We start from the raw sequence: 13,669 nt of genomic DNA, 5'->3' as shown, positions 1-13,669 counted from the left end.
CTGCCACCTCCCAGGTCGTGGTGGAGGGGCGATCTCCCTGAAAAGTGGGTTGCAGCAGGCCTTCAGCCAATCAAAGAATTTGATGTGCCGTCGGCCTATATACTCCGGCACAGTAGGGAGTTGGAGCTCTTCACGTATAACTCTGTTTTGGCCCTCTGGAGCGTGGTTCCCTGGACGATCTTACGGAGGACAGATCCCTGGAAGCCCTGTAGTCGATTTATTGTTGTGCTGTAGAGGTGTCTCATAAGAGGGGCGCCGTGGAGCAGTGTAGGTCTTATAATGGATTTATAAATCTGTAGTTTAAGGCGTAGCGAGAGTTGAGGAGATGTGAGCAGGTGGTGCAACCTATAGGATTTGAGACGGGCTATCTTGAGTCTCTCTTTGGCGTGATGTGATAAAGTAAGATGACGGTCTAGAGTCACACCAAGGTATAGGATGGAATTGAATTCCATCCAAATCTCCAATTCCAAACAATTCAAATTTCTTAAATTATTGAAAAAAGTTTTCTGTACACGAGTATGTAATTATGTTATTTAATATTATTTTTATTTTTTTTTTAGATATTTTAACTATTAAAATAGAACATAACATATTATTCTGAAGAACACATGTGTCGGTAAAGATGAAAAATGATTTTGAAATAGTTCTGATAAGTAAAATAATTTATATATAAGCTTTTCATTATTACAGAATGTGAAAGTACGTTTACAGTTTTTTAAATATTTTATACAATCGCTAAGATCACCAGAGAAACAAAAAGTTATGGGCGATTCAAACCTTAATTGGGGGAGGGGGAGGGAGTGAGAATTTTGGACGCTCGCAGGGAAGTGGGATTTCATCAATCCCGATGTTTTCAAATTGTTGAATCCAAATTTTATAATATGAATTCTCTTTTTTTTTAAAACTAAGGAATCTAAGAATATTGTTATTATAGGGATTCATGTATAAAAAATATTCATCATGAGATAAAATAATAAAAAAACATATGCCATTTCAATGTTTAGTGTACACAAAACAAAATTACAGTTTCTGTTTTTTAGCCAACGCGTTCGAATATAGAATCAAAAAAAGAAAATTGTTTATCTAAAAAATTGGAAAAAAACACAAAAAAAAACTGATAGTTAATGCATTCCTCGCAAAACATTTCAGCGTGGAGGTAAATACATTTTTTTCTTTACATTATGCACAAATGTCTCCAGTTTTTATGTCTCTTGTTCGGGGAGATGATTGATATTTTTGTTTTGTTTTTTCGGAGAGCTTGTAACTTAATTCAGAGCATTCTGAGCAGTCCGTTTTGCCATTATTAATTCAATTCTTTAGAGATTGTCCTATAATCGATTAAGAAAATTAATCTAAGTGGTTAGAGGGATTGGCAAATAAGTTCGGTTTAAGTCCGAAGATTACAGGTAGCAACTTCCTACCTGGGGTGTCATGATCCAGCTCCTGATTCAAAGGTCAATAATAAAATTTAGTTCTATATTGAAACTGACAGTTAATAATCGTTTCTAATTCTGGTAGAGAAAATAATTTTAACCCAAAGTTATTTTATCAACAATGCATCAGGCAATATTTTTTCAGATCTCTATTCACACCTGTCTATACAAATGGCAATAGTGAATTGAATGTAGGTTTCTTCTTATGGAACTGAAATGAAACATGAGGGAGCAGTTCCTCAAGGTGTGATATCAAATTTAAGTCCTCATTAGTCATCTGTGATCATGAAGTTACCGCGCATGTGTTTTGTGGCCATGCCAATCAGGGGAAAATAAGGATGTCTCTGTAATTTCGTGTGGACTCGTTTGTAGTATCTCTAGACAGTATTTTTTTTTATTTGCTTATACACTCTTAGCCAAAAGGATTATACCATCCATACATAGTTCTCCGTCAACAACAGGAAGGGATTCATTCGGTTGAATATTCAACTTATCACTCAGCGAAGTCTTCAGTATTTTTTTTGGATTGATTATAGAAATTATCGATTTAAGTTGGAGTTTCTTTTGAATCGGGCACGTGATACCATTCATTGGAACATCCCTCCGACAGGAAGAACATTAGGAGACAAACAAGGGAAGTTATTTGTTTTGATAATATTCGGAAGGAAGGGTCGGGCTTTGCCAGTAATCCGCCGCCATGTCAATTCCACCTGGGGCCGTAGCTTAGTAGGCTCGGCAAATTGCGGCTCCTCAGGTCTCTTTCCTCTCAGTATATTTCTCTCTGATATAGCATTAACGTATTTTCCAGGACGGATTCCATTCTAGGGTTTTTACAACTTCTGCTACGAGGATTCCCCAGGATTTATCGTCAGAACAAGCGTGTTAAACCTAATTATATTAATTAATTTGGGGAAATATTTAAATTTGGTTTAAACAATTTTTTGTATAAGAAGAAGCCTACATTCAATTTTATATTGCCATTTGTATTGACAGGGAGTGAATAAATATCTGTAAAAAATGCCTTGATGCATTGTTGATAAAATAACGCTGGGTTAAAATTATGTTCTCTACCAGAATTAGAAAACATTATTAACTGTCAGTTTCAATGGAGAACTAAATTCTTTTATTGACCTTTGAATCAGGAGCTGGATCATGACACCCCAGGTAGCAATCAAAAGTTCATACCTGTAGACTTCGAACTTAAACCGAACTTATTTGCCAATCCCTCTAGCCATCTGGATTAACTTTCTTAATCGACTTAAGGAAAATCCCTAAGATTATACCATTGAATTAATAATGGCAAAACAAACTGCTCAGAATTCTCTGAATTATAAAAATTCTCTTTAATATATACCACGCAATATAAAATATTTAAAAGATCTTGTCCTGTATATAGCTAAGATGTTTTAATCTTGTCTTTAGCCGGCAATATTCAACAGCTACGAAGAAAAATGGCCGAACTGGGAAAAGCTTAACATTTTATATGGAAACCGGTTTATATAACATATATCCCTATATTCCTTACTTCAGCACCTTCGAAGCTATGGGTAAAGTTTTATATTCAAAATGGTAAATTGCATTAAAAGTTTTAACTGATTGAACCTTATCTTAATTAAATTATACGATTTATTGAACAACTTGTGACTGATTGTACTTAATGTTAAGGCTACATTGATGTTACAGGGAATGACTCTGTAAGGTTCTCAGGTCAGTCTTTTATAGGTTTCCATATTAAATGTTAAGCTTTTCCCAGTTCAGCCATTTTCTTTGTAGCTGTTAATTATTACCGGCTAAAGACAAGATTAAAACATCTTGGCTTTATACAGGACAAGATCAATTAAATATTTTACTAATAAAATAAGGAAGTAGTGTTTATATTAAAAATGTGACTTACGTTATCCCCCACAACTATATTAATTATTATTAGTTATATAAATTATCTTACCAGGTCAGATATATTTTTTATTTTTTTTTCTTCTTTGTTTCTTAGGAATTGGCCATTTGCTTGGGGATTTCCGGTTGGGTTCATTGGGGGTTTCCTTAAAAAAATGGTTCATGTAGTTTCACTCCCAGTTGCCGACAGTTAAAGGAGCAGTCTCCTACAAGCTGGGAAACCCAACCTCAACCCGGAGACTAAAGCCCAGACTGCTGCAGGACATTCTGTTATACATTTTAATAAATATAAAATTAATTCATAGCCACACTACCTCTATTTTACTTATTATTATTCATTCATTATTATTTTATTTATTTTTTTCTCTTTTCTTCTCTCGTCCCTTTTTCAAATTAACTTGTTACTTTTTACTGTTAGAGGGCAATTGTTTGTTTTATTTAAGTGTACCAATATCATTACTTCTTGTTATTAATTTTATTTTCCTCTCTTATTAAGTAGCATTATTCTCATCTATTTATTTTATTTCTTTTAATAAGAACATTGTATATAGTTTGGGGTGTCTTTTGTACGAGACTATACCCCCCATAATCAACTGTTAAAATATATATGTAATAACGGTTATATCAATCATGTAAGGCCCACCAGACCGATCTGGTATAAAATTAAAAAAAAAAAATGTTCTCTACAAACACCTGTGCAGTGATGCCCCTCCAAACCAAAATTCACTAAATCAGTTATAACGCGGACGTTCTACCCGTCAGTTCTGTGTTTATTAGCATTTTAGGGATCCGCTAACTGAGATTTTATATTAACACATTGGTTCTAGTAATCATATCACCTCGATCTCTTTAGAAATAATTCATTTCTCACCACGAAGAACGACGAAGTCTTTTATTATGATTTCGGTAAGTCGTAGACCATTATGGCCAGTCTTCATATCTCCTTATTGTTGTAAAATGTTTTGCTTTTGTCTGAAGTGGAATTTTATCCTAACCTAAACAATTTAATTATTTATAATTAACCACAGCCTCTGTATAACAAGTATAACTGTTAATAGTTCTCTATTATTTACTTCTCCCATTCGTCCGCTGCTGTTTAGTGAGTCGGAAATCAAAGATATACGGCATTAAGTGTGTGATGGTGGTCATTTTTCTTGGTTCTAGTGGTATCGGATACGCCAGACTGAACTGTTGTTATCGAACAGTCATCAATTGACAGCATTTATTTGATATTAAATTTATCTATATCCACTTGATCTAGATGATTGTACACATTATGGCGATAGTAATTAACGTTTTGCCCCTTTTACAAAATACCTTTTGTGGATTAGCTTATCAAGAAATAGGAAATAGATTATAAAGGGTATTTAATATTAAAACTAAAATAAGTGTCACTTGGTCATTCGTTTTCTTTTTTTTGCAGGTTATTATTTTCGTTAAAAATTTAAATTCTTGGATCTGCAAGAAATAGGGCCTGCAAATGTCGTTAGGTATTTACATAATATAGAGGTCCAGAATTACAATGAATGCTACGTTAAATTTGACAAACAATGTTCATTTAAAAATTTAATTTAGTTAATCCATATCAAAGCCCTCGTAGAATAGTGTCGTAAACCTACCAACAGCATTTAATAATGCTATTCTTACCCCTGTCGAACAGATCCGCTACCTTGGACTACATCTGTACAAACAACCTGGAATTCTCACACAAGACTGAAAAGTCAGGAAACTGCACGTCGATTTTGACTATTACAGCACTTATGAGACAAACGGTATGAACTTCCAACACATAAAAAAGATTGATCTACATGACTGTAATAAGGCCAATCCTATGGAGTTGAGTTTTGAGGCTCCACTAAACCTTCGTATTCCTCATGTATCCAATCCTTACAATCCAAAATCCTTCGTAAAATCCTCAATGCTCCTTACTTTGTTACAAATCAAATTATACACAAAGACGATCTAACCCGAACCAGATATCACTCCTTCCATTATAAACTACATTAGAGTGCTACCAATAGGTAGTTGCTCAACACGCCTATGTATATGTGTATACTCCATTTTAACTAAGATCAAATTTACTGAATGTATTATATAATATAGAGTTGTAAATTTCAATAAAGATATACATAAAAATTAGTTAATGTTCATAGTTAATAGATATAATTATAAAAAATAATGATAACTTTCAGAGAATAAGGTAATTAATAAAAATTATTAAACGAATTGCAAATTTAATATGGACGAATACTATACCGAGAAAGGTCTTGGAAAGATAATTAGCGACGATTTGCTTCCGGGACGTCTGCTAAAAGCTAGAACATCAGTAAATCTTAAGAGCTTAAAGGATAATCTTGGGATTTACAAGTATCGGTTGATGAGACCCTCAAATATCTTAATGCAACCTTCAATTTGAAGGGTTATAGGCCCTTACAGAGTGAAAAATAAAATCCAATTATCTTACCTTCAAAAGTTACATCAAAATAAGTTTAAAAAAATTAATTATTTTGAATTGGAATGGTTTGCTTTTAGAAATAGTTAATAGATAGATTATCTTTATAACGTAAATTATTAATTATTACGAAAAATAAATTCTTTACTTTATCATAAACAACTTTATTTTATTTGTTTCTTTTTTAGTAGGATCGATTTTTAATGAATAAATATTAAACTCAATGATAGGACCACATTACACATTTTTAATTATCAAATAAAAATTATTGGATTAGTATAAGACGATTGTAGTATTTACATATTTCTATATTCAGAAAGAAGGATAACATCTCCAGCTTTAAATTCTATTGTAAACAAAAGGGATGAGTATTAGAACACGTGGTCCTTATATCCACAGCACAAAGGTTTAATCCATATCTTAGCCTGGATTTTATATACAACCTACTTGTGCTTCGTTTCTGATATATTTAATGAACATAAACCTTTACACAGATAGATATTTCTACAGAGTATCTTGAACCTTAAAATTCATATTTTACTTATGAATTTTATATTATCAATTGTAGGCTACAGCCTAAAATTGATTATAAATCCGAACAAAGAAAATGATATCCAACTTATCAAACTACTACTGAGGTTTTACAATATAAAATTGGTTGTCATCTAACGCTTGTAATTTCTCTTTTTGACAAGCATGAATTATAAATTAAATTAGAAAATTCTTTACTCCAGATCCCTGTTGGATAATCAAAGACAATGGAATGAGTTTTTTTTAAGGCACGGGAACCTGAGGCTTTTTAACATGTTTGAATAGTGAAGGCCTGTTAACAATAACCTAATTTTGAAAACCTATTTGGGGCTTAAAGGCTTAGATATCCACCTGGGCCCTGTTTCATAATAAAGTACAAACTGATACTATTAGTCATGTAGGTTTAATTTATTGACTTATACCATAGTAACTTGTAGCTTATTACTTTTTAACTCTTGTATATCAATATTAGTCATCCCTATTATGAAAAAATAAGTATTAGTGTCAGTACTAAGTAGTTTTTATACTTGTATTTATGAACTAATACTATTAGCTTTCATTATGAAACAGGGCCCTGGAGGCTTTTATAAAGACTGGGTATCAGCAGGTATTTATTTAATCTATTTATTTATTTACCATATTCTCATCTATAAATATTTTTATTTCTTCATTTTTACTCGCCCAAAGTATTCAGATAATGAGCAGACTTTCAACTTACGTCCTGAGCGTCTGCGGACAGCACCCTCAATCAGCCTCCACCGGCTTTTAGAACGATTAACGAAGTTGTGGAGAAGCGCCGCGAACTGCCGAAGTTCTGCTTTTTCTTCTGCGTGTTAAAGTCCTCCTGTTCCTTGTGGGGGAGAAGGTCTGATCGAAGTTACCCGAGCTAAATGAATATCATAAGCAGGAAAGAATGTGTTTGACGTGGAAATATACTTTAAATTCTAAGTTCGATTCATTTTTAATTTTTGTTTTTATTATTTAATTTAAATATATCCTAGTTTTCTTTCGAATATCTAAAAGTTTATGGTGTAATGAACTTCCACACAGTAACGGAGGGAACCAAAAAATACCTCTCAAGCGATTAACATTTATTTAATTTTACGCTTTACAACTTTTATACATCAATCATATAAATGCATTTTATAAAAGAACTGAAGACAAATAGAAAAAATCGCGAAATGCGTGTTAGGCTTAAATTTAACCTAGGAGCTTTTAACGTGGATTTGACTTGATGTAAGGATGAAGCCGCTAAGCACGCGGTTTGTAGGGAAGTGTCTTAATGACGTGGCTATAGCTTTGACTAACAACGGCTCAATTACTTTGATCAATTAGCAACTACAAATAAATCTTGATCGTTTCTTAGGGCTTCAATATACTGATGGCTTAATTAAAACATTACATACTAGTTCATGAATAGCCACATGCAATTTTTTTATTTTTTTTTTTATTTAATAATTTATTTATTGTTATTTACAACTGTATACAAATATATACAACAAGTAAATTTGCTGTAGATTTTAATATTATTATTTGATAAAATAATTTTATCTTGTCTTTACTAATACGATATATATCCTCATAATTATGTTCTAAAGGGGATCCAGTTACTGATATTATTTTTTTAAACACAGCAGTATTTTAGCTATTATATTAATTCATATTTTTTAGTATTATTTAAAACTAATTACTCGAGAAGAACGAAGTAGACCACATATTGAATACTGATAGTTGGACAAGAAGCTGCTGAATGGGTTTCTATAAGAAAAAAATCTTTCGAAGCCAACAATGCAGGACCTAGACTGAAAATAGGTGTCTTCTAGATGAGATCCGTCGGAGATAGGAAAATATCGAAAAGTAAGCCCCTCTCTTTGTGTTCGTTCAATAGGCCCCATAATCTCTCATTGTTAGGATGATCCAAGTAATTTTTCCACAAGACGTGGATACTACCTATATCCTATTACAGTAGATAATATCTAATCTATTTAATAAAACCATTATCCGTACATATTAAATTTTCTTACAAACGAAAAAAAAATTTATATTTAGTTAGAAACAAATATTTATGTTATCGTAATACTGTAAAATTGTAATCTATAACATAACTTACCACGTAGCTCTTTTTACGTTTCAAACAAAATTTTAGGAATAACGAAAAACTCAAATAGCACTTGATTAAGTTTTTTTTGCAATAAAGTCCAGAAGTTCACATCCGCGCTTGATTACAAAAAATATGACAACATTTTATCGAACATAATAGAAGATATTTGGCTCATTAATGTTCTTCAACAATAATACGCCAAAATGACTTTCTTTGCTAACTTTTTTTTTCGCATTCTTCTTGAATATTGTACTATAAAATTAAAATAATGACCTGCGTTTTCAGGTGAATAATATTATGTTATTCAAAGTACTTCCATTTCTTCCTGATTATTTCACAAGTAATATGATATTGATAAAATTCCTTTTTATGTTTATGAAAATGTTTGTGTAAAATCATTTAAATCTTATAATGTATGGTTCTAATGAGAGGAAGATGTTGGAAATGCAGAATCACATTTTAGATGCTTTCAAATGTAATTTCAACGCCTCAGGTATAAAACATTGTTTTTATGATATATATTGAAAATATTGAACGCTTGTTAGTTGTAAGAAGAGAAGTTAGTGAGGTGGAGTTTTCTGGAATTGCACACCTGGTAGAAATAAAAATTGTTAGCCGGCTATAAGACCTTTAAGATAAAACATCTTAGGGTTACAAACCCCAACTAATATAATAAATCGTTTATTATTTTAAATTTGAACAAGGGTAAAAACAAAAATAAAATAAACTGGACTTTTAAAAACAATTTTTTAAATTAATATTTAATCTGTAGTAGATTCCAAAATATCGTTCATAATTACTTATTCCACACTTGGAACTACTTTGGCCCAGTGTCCTACAGTGGGGTCAATGATCTTAGAACGTGACCATAATGCAAACAACTCAATTTCAGAAATTCAGTAAAAATAACATAGGGTTATTCTTATGAGCTCTAACTAACAGATATTCGATGTTTCCAGCCTTAAAATTTTTTAATTAATAAATTAAATATTTTATACTGCCTTTCATCGATATCTATTTGTTATCAGTGACCTCTTTTAGATTACAAAATTATAGATAACTCTCCTCAAAGTAAGCATATTTTTTTTTCCTTTTATTATGATTCCTACGAGTTCCATTTTACTCACTTTAAAATTTTGATAAATTAATTTTCATACTACGACTTAAAGTAAAGATTGTATAAACTTGAGGCTTTTAATAAAATTGATATTTTCCAAGTAGTGTTCTAGTTGCTGTTCCTATTCTATTTCGGAACGACTTCTCATGACCCGACGGAAATTATTTGAAATAACAAAAAAAAAAAATGTTTAAAATTCCCTCCTTCCGGAAGATCTAAAGATGTTCGGTAAGTCAATATCCCACTCTTCCTCTCCCCCTACCAATTGGAATTTAATTTTCTAACTAGTTCTTCGGACGATAACAAATTATTGCTTGTGCAATTTATTACTTATAGAACAACACATAATTAAAATATTGTTATGCTCTTAGTATGAATATTCTATTTAATCTTCCTTAACGAACCAAATGAAGGAGCAATTCAACGATTCCATTCAAATAATTTTAGGCATACTGGATACAACAGCTTACGGTGTGTTTGTAATTTTTGTTTTTTAAATTAATTTCGGATTGAGCTTAATATGTTAAAGAGTTTAAACCAGAAATTCGAAATTTGGTCATACTTCCAACAAACCAGCAGGCAGCAGCTCGTAACTTTCTTCAACTGATTTCTTTTATTTTAAAAAATAGTACCTATCGCTTTATGATAGCATCAGAGTAATATATTAAAATGCTAATTCTATACATTAACTTCTGGATTATTTTTCTTTTCTTGGATTTTTTACTAAATAACCAGTTTTGATTGCAAACCTAATATTCTTCTTACAGATTACCCAATAATAACTACAATTATGTTTAATTTCTTCGAACAACTCAAATTCGATTCATAAAATCATCTTCTTTATCTAGGTTCAGTTATTAACACAAAATTAAGTGAGATTTTTAGTACAAAACTATTATTGACATTTTTAAATAACCTGCCTCATTTTGGTTTTTTTTAAATCGATAATAGTCTTCAAAAATGTAGATAGTCGATCGAGAAAAATACTGGTCTCACGGATACACCATGAAAACGAACAAAGGTCGATACGGATTGATCCTTAAGAAGGAAAGGAAAGAGGATACCAATACTGGAAGGGGAAGGAAAAAGGAAACGAGGAAGACCTCAGAGGAAATGACTGAAGCGATGGGAACCTTGAAAGAAGGGTAAAAAACTGAGTAGAACTTCAATCATGTCAAAGTAAACTAGAGGACAAATCTACATTACTTGCATAATAAATTGTAAAAATTACAGTATTTTTTACTTAAACTACAAATCATGTTTCATAAAAATCTACACGAAATGAATATTATTAAAATAAGGAAGTTGTTTCAAATTCAGTTTCGGCATCCAGTATTAAGACGAAAGCTGTTGGAATATTAATTATGTAGGTATGTTTTTTTTTTTTTTTATTTCATTCTTATGCAAAAACGGAATGTATCAAATTTAATAAATGTTTCATTTTTTTTTTGAAAATTCGAAAATTGTTTACAATAAATAATACGAAATAAAATAATCTTTCAAATTAAACTTTATTACAACAGAAGTAGATGCTTTAACTACACAGTTTATTCAAAGAAGCTAATTGGAGAGGTCTAATCAACTAAGTACGATGGGCTGCACTGGAAAGAGCTCAATTGATTAACACGTGAGGTATAAATGCCATACCACAGTCTGGTATTATTGTTTTGTTTCTTTTTTTTAAAAAGAAAATACCTTAGTTTTGTTTTAAATGATTGACTTGTTAAAAGTTTTTTTAAAGCACTAATCTTTCTTTTTTAGTTTTAAAGTTTTGTTATATATATGTTTTAGTTAAAATTGCGCAGGCTTAGACGGATATTTTTCAATTGTGTATGTATTTTTCATCATCATTTTAATAGATAAATAATATAAAGAAAAACAGAAGTACATTAAAAAAAAAAAAAAGAATGTTAGAAGAAGAGAGTGAAAAAATAAAATTAGCCTTAAATTGTTGAGGTGCTCGAACGGAACCTTAAATTTTTTTTTCAAAACCCCTTCAAAATTTTAATGGCGTATTTATAAACAATGAACTTCCTCCTTTTTCTGTAGAACATCTACATTCTAAGGAGTCTTTTGGAGAGTATTATTTTTGTTGTCAGATTTTATAAAAGTGCATAATGTGTTGGCTTTTATTTTTTTTAAATTGAACCGAAGTACTGAATCTTATAACATGCCACTTATAATAGTTTCCATACTAAAAGGTTCTTTTTTAAATAATAATAATTGATTAAACTCAACTAATAATTTAATTAATTAATAATTAATTAATTTAACATTTCAATTTTTGACCAAGGTTTTTGAGTAGCTCAATATTTAAAAAAAAAAGATAAATACATAATTGAGGCCTTCATTTATTGAGATTCTTACGGAAAATTTAAATCTAAAACAATTTTATTCTTTGTGCTTTCTTAGATTTTTTCACGCAAATTGTGAAAAATCTTTAAAAATGCCGATTTTCAGCATTTTGCGTCTTGAGAACGAGTCAGATCAAAAAACCTTTCCCAATTGAAAATTCCCTATTTATGTACGCTGCAGAAAACCTGGAGGAGGTTAAAAAATTAAATATACCTTCAAAATATAGACTAAATGTAACTGTTATGATACCGAAATCCAATTTGAATTCTAAAAATTGTGGAGATAAGGGTTTGGACATACTATACTGCGACACTCTGTTTATATTTCGAAGCGTAATATTTACTTCTGATCTGTAATATATCACTAAATCTTACTTAATACACCAATGGAGCAATTAAAATAAGTAAAATGTTTTTTTATCATACCTTAATGTTGATTTTTTGAAGAAAATTTAATTTTTTCTACTTTGATTTTGAAAGCAACAGAAGAAAAAAATTGTACAGGATAGCCAGTGTTTGTTGGTCAACCCGGACAAAATAATATAATTTACCGCTTTTTAATTGTAGTTTTGAGAAAACAACATCAATAACGTGATTTAGAATAATTTATAGGACAGAAAAATTTCAAAAAAGGATCTATTTTCTATAAGTAACAAGAAGATTCTACAATTTTTATTCAATTGGATCACATCGTATTTAACTGTAATGTTTTAGTGCATGGGGCAAAAATGGAAATATTTGAGCTTTGAGGGCATAAGAAAAGCTCATGCTTTAAAAAGCTATTAATAACTGTATTTGATAAAAATAAAAATTCTCAATTACCATCACCGCTGGATTTCTGGTAAATGTTTGCTTTCAACTAAAAAATAATTGTTACATATTTTTTAAGTAACAGTAACGTTGAAACTAATGTAACACGAAACTGTAACAATAGAATAATCAGCTATCATGTTGACGATGGTCGCAGCAATAAAAATTATATATATACATCAACATATCTTAGTTTTTTGTATGTATATTATTGTATGTTAATGTTTCAGTAGACTTCTCTGTTATAAATTTATATTTTTATCATATTAATGATTAAATTAATATTCATTATTTACTAAAAAGGTATAAATAAATTACTTTAAATAAATTTGAGACTTGTATCCATTAGCTATAAAAAGTAGTAATTTTTAATATCAAAAGTGATTGATAAGGTACGATTTCGTGGGCAAGGATTGGTTGGGAAAAGGTCAACTTTTCAAGTCAAGTCAAAGGTAAACACTCAATGAAGGCGGGGACCAATCCCGTGGTCTGAGTAGGAGTAACTTCTTAAAAAATAAATTATGGTTGATTAAATTCCAATATTTGTACTAGCCGAAGTACGGTAAGGTAGTTCATCAATAATTGGTGTGTTGGGAAATGGCTGCTTCCCGAACCAACTGGTCGACATCACTGCCTCTTACATATTTACATGACCCGACGTTCTCAGTCCGTGTTAAAACTGAAATTTTTACATATTGTTGTCAATCATTTCGCAGAGGCCTCTCACTTCCAGTTATTAATGTAGAACTCCAACAGAACAAAAATCTCAACTAATTTTTTTGTTTTTTACTAAAACTTTATTTAATTGATAGATATTACAATCTGCAACACTATTGTGGGAAATAGGTAATAGTGATCAAATTCATACTAAAATAAAATAAAATAAGAACGGAAATAAATAAATAAATGAAAGAAATAAAAGATGAAAAAAGTAAATACAAATAAATAAAATCTCTCTTAAAATATATACAAACAGAA

General features: G+C 30.6%; 1 long non-coding RNA gene across 1 annotated transcript; it reads left to right on the top strand.

The window, feature by feature from the left end:
- Positions 1 to 1,021: 1,021 nt before the first annotated feature.
- LOC106692843 (uncharacterized) lies at positions 1,022 to 7,257 on the top strand. Its single transcript, XR_010842674.1, has 2 exons — positions 1,022 to 1,156; positions 6,997 to 7,257. It is a non-coding gene; the product is annotated as an uncharacterized lncRNA (long non-coding RNA).
- The last annotated feature ends 6,412 nt before the right edge of the window (positions 7,258 to 13,669 follow it).

This window comes from Halyomorpha halys, unplaced genomic scaffold, assembly GCF_000696795.3.
Source record: "Halyomorpha halys isolate HHAL.00 unplaced genomic scaffold, Hhal_1.1 Scaffold74.1, whole genome shotgun sequence".
In the NCBI taxonomy this organism is placed as follows: domain Eukaryota; kingdom Metazoa; phylum Arthropoda; class Insecta; order Hemiptera; family Pentatomidae; genus Halyomorpha; species Halyomorpha halys.
The sequence above is the reverse complement of the archived record's forward strand: the minus strand, read 5'-3'. Positions and strand labels throughout refer to the sequence as shown.